Raw genomic sequence first — 3,729 nt, forward strand, 5'->3', positions numbered from 1 at the left:
TCTATATCCGTTTGGGAACCAATGGAACAATAGCAAATTGTTCAAGTGGACTGCAAGCCATGAGAAATTGAAGGGTTTCATAAAAATGCGCTGAGCATTGGTTCTTGGTAATCATGTGTTTAAGAAGTGAAGGGAGGGCGAGTAACCCCATATACCACTATAGCAAAAAGTGACCGAAGCATGATGTAGGTTTGGTTGAAAGGAAGAACCCTAAGCCCTGAATAAGGGCAAAGCATTCCCGTAGGTATATGATCTAATGTGCACTTTCCGCATCCTACAGGACTTGAACCTGTGACCTTCAACTTAGAAGGTTGTTGCTCTATCCGACTGAGCTAAGGATGCTGTGCATTATAAACACTTCTAGTAGAGAGAGAATGATAGAACCGAAAGTTATGGGTTTTTCAATGTGGTCAACGTGATGATAATGACCGAAAGGAGGGTGGAAACTCCCTTATTTACAAGTTCCCCCCGTGGCCCTTCCTTCCCCGGGGTCCACTCCCTTCCTGGAGTTTGCAGAGAGGAAAATGGCTTGCTTTTCAGTGTAGTCAGGTAAAACTTGCTTGCCTTAAAGTTATTCTGTTTCAAAGGGCGTGACAAATGCATAGGCTCCTTCCCTTCTACTTGGCATTTGCCAAGTGCTTCCCGGTTCCTAAAAGGTAGGCAAGTGGTATGGGCCCTCTGACTTCTCTGACTTCTCTCCAGGGCTCCCTAGAAGATCTCGCCAGTGTTAACTGCGGATGGTTGGGACCATAATAAGATAAGAGTTGAAAGGTCCCACGTTTTTTGCCGGGATGTCGTTCAGTCTTCTATCTCCAATAGATAGGTAATCCGCTCTCTGTAAACAAAAGGAGGGAGAAGTGGCACTCAGGCTTGACCATGATGTGCCTATAGCAGGCAGGGAGCATATCCGCATCTATCTAGCAACACGTTGAATAGGGCATGGTCACTCAAAAAAGAGTCCGATTTGCCAGCTTTCGGAAGCAAAAAGGTTATGGATACGAGAAAGAAAAAACCGCAACTGCAGCCCTGGATGATTCTTCCTGAAGTAAATTCTAAAGAATGCCCTAACCAATCGATTTATTCATTTCACGTAATTTGGTCGGTTACGTGTTTTTCATAGCACCTTTCATGTTGTGCCACATAAAGATGGATTACCTAAAATCAGTTGAATTCCGAAATCATGAAAACAACTTTCACCACACGACGGCATCGAACGGGGCAAATCCTCCATCCAGGATGAACAGGATGTGGTTCCCAAAGAATGCTTTGACACCAATGTTTCCTTCCTGTACTCCAGTGCTTTCGGAGCATCCTAATGGTTACACAAAATGGTCAAAACCTTAAAGACGAAGGGATTGTTAGAAACGAGTACTTCCCACACGTGTCCTCTAGGAGAGATTAGTTTCCCATGAGTGCCTAAAGAATAGACAATCGACACTTTCTTTTTCAACGAAGGGAGTCCTTCATATTCCTATAGCCCTTTTTATTTAGCTTTCCCTTGCTACACCATCGCCGTTGCTGTTCTTAACCCTCTCGTAATGTTACGCGGGCAGGAGCGCACTGAGGTGAAGTAACGGACGGGAGAGCACTATGGTGGGTGGAAGGGGTGGGCCGGTGAGTATCAAGAGCGGATACCATTTTTCTTTTTTTAAAATTTAGCATTCAGTATAGAAATTTAAGCCGAGCCCACGAGCGAATGGTAGTGGATAATCTCTCCCTTGTTCCCTTGGGTCGTTAAGTCGGTCAAGACCTACCTCACCCTCTTGAAAACCCTTTAAAACTATTCCAACCCTGAAGTGGGATTGACCAACTCCTACTTCCAAACGGGGATCGAGTGCACTACTTCACTTTGGTGACCCTGGCCCATATGATTGATCCAGGTTGGTCTTGGCAAATAAGGGATCAATCTCCGGGAAGAAGCGATCGATTGGTGAAAAAAGGTTTCTACTTAGACCAAATCCATATAGGCCCGTCTAATCGCATGGGTCTAGCCTTCTACCTGACCATTGAACGCTAGTGTGAACTCACACATCCATAATTAAAATTATCTTTTTACTCACACACACACCACTTAAACATAGTAGTAGTTCACACACGCACTCCTATGAAAATAGTTCTTTTCATAAAAACATAATGGCATATAGATCTTTTCAAATAACATGTATAATTCCACATGTCCAATCACATAACACAAGGTAACATATCAGTGTCACATCATCAACAAATCTTTCCTTACACCATGATAGGGATCCCCAACAAGATGGCACGTACTGTCAAGCATGATCACTCCCAGATCATGGTGAGACTAGTGCATGGAGGAGCCCACATATGTCTCCAACCACCAAAACCATAAAATCCTACTATCTCAAGGAGATTCTTCACCAGTTCTCCCTAGAAGAATGTACACTCTAGTGTCCATAGCATCAAGGGCCCCATATGTAAACCCCATTACTCATGTAATAAGACAAAGCTAAGAAAGTAAAATTTACTAAGCCCGAGACAAACCAATAAGAGTAGTTTACAATAAAGAAAGCCTATTAGTAACTATTCTCGAAAGTGAGGCTAAGATGACCAACCTTCAGGGAAGAGATACCAACGAACAACACAGTGGCTAGGAAAGCCCTGGGAATTCTATGGAAAATAGGGAGGGTCGAAGTAAACTATGGCTTATGAATGGTAATATGAAGTTGTAACGGTCAATCAACTTACATTCTGTTGGCTTTGATTCGAGAGGCGAGAATGCCTTAGCATCCATTAGAGGGACTTGCATTGGCTTTGCCAACACGAGGTCTGTTCTTGATATTTATAACAGTTTGTTAGGGGCTCATAGCGTCAAAGGTTCAAGTCCGTCCATTTCACCGCTTCTTCTTCTTGGGCACTACTAGTTGCTGGTCCTAGACGAAGTGATGGTGATCATCCATCAGTTTCTCTCCGCTTTTTGGCATGAAGATTTGTTCCTGTGATTGAACACTCCAGTTACTTACGTTTTCCCTTCACTCGGTCTAGAAGACTACCTGTTTAGACACGCAAAGATACTCTCTTTGTTGTAGGCATCGAGTCTCATAGCTCTGGAACCAACCCTTCTCAGATCGTACTGGACATTCATTTAAGAATGAATTTGACAAAAGATAAGTAATTTACACTCTATTCTTTCCGGTACATATTTGTAAAATCCACTCCGGAGACGAGTACTTGTAAGAGGTTCAGTACGACATGGAAAACTTTGTATAAAGAGCACTCGACCCTTTATTTCAAGTTCCTGGTCTTGGGTTAGGTTCCCTAATAAACGATTCATCCTGTTCTTCGCTCTAGCTCTTAACCAATCCGTAAGCCCTCCAAGATCGAATATCTACCAGAGACACACCCGAACCAACCGCGGAAGGGCAGAGGAGCAAGCATGCCGCCTTCCCACCTTTTTCCTCCCAAGGCGGGCGGGAGGCCCCGAATAATTGAGTAGTAGATGAAGTGCTTTGATAGAATTTCTAGTAGACCCAACCTCATTCTCTGGCTTGACCATCGATCGCCGCTAGATAGAGCTCGTCAAAGGCTGATGGGCCTTCGACATTCGATATCGGCTTCCACCAACCATTCATTTCCCTTATGCCTTCGATCTTCGATCTCAGGATGGATTTCTCCACTGTGTGGTTGATTTATGGTGCGTACTCTTTCCTACATCCTGACTAGCTACATTCTTTCCATTCTGAATGGAAATGTGGAATAGTGATCGAA

General features: G+C 43.8%; 1 non-coding gene across 1 annotated transcript; it reads right to left on the reverse strand.

Moving 5' to 3' along the window:
• Positions 1–268: 268 nt before the first annotated feature.
• TRNAR-UCU (transfer RNA arginine (anticodon UCU)) lies at positions 269–342 on the reverse strand. Its single transcript has one exon. It is a non-coding gene; the product is annotated as a tRNA-Arg (tRNA).
• Positions 343–3,729: the final 3,387 nt, after the last annotated feature.

The sequence above is a fragment of the Cibotium barometz genome, chromosome 11, assembly GCF_041138505.1.
Source record: "Cibotium barometz isolate CiBa-2024 chromosome 11, ASM4113850v1, whole genome shotgun sequence".
Taxonomy (NCBI): Eukaryota; Viridiplantae; Streptophyta; class Polypodiopsida; order Cyatheales; family Cibotiaceae; genus Cibotium; species Cibotium barometz.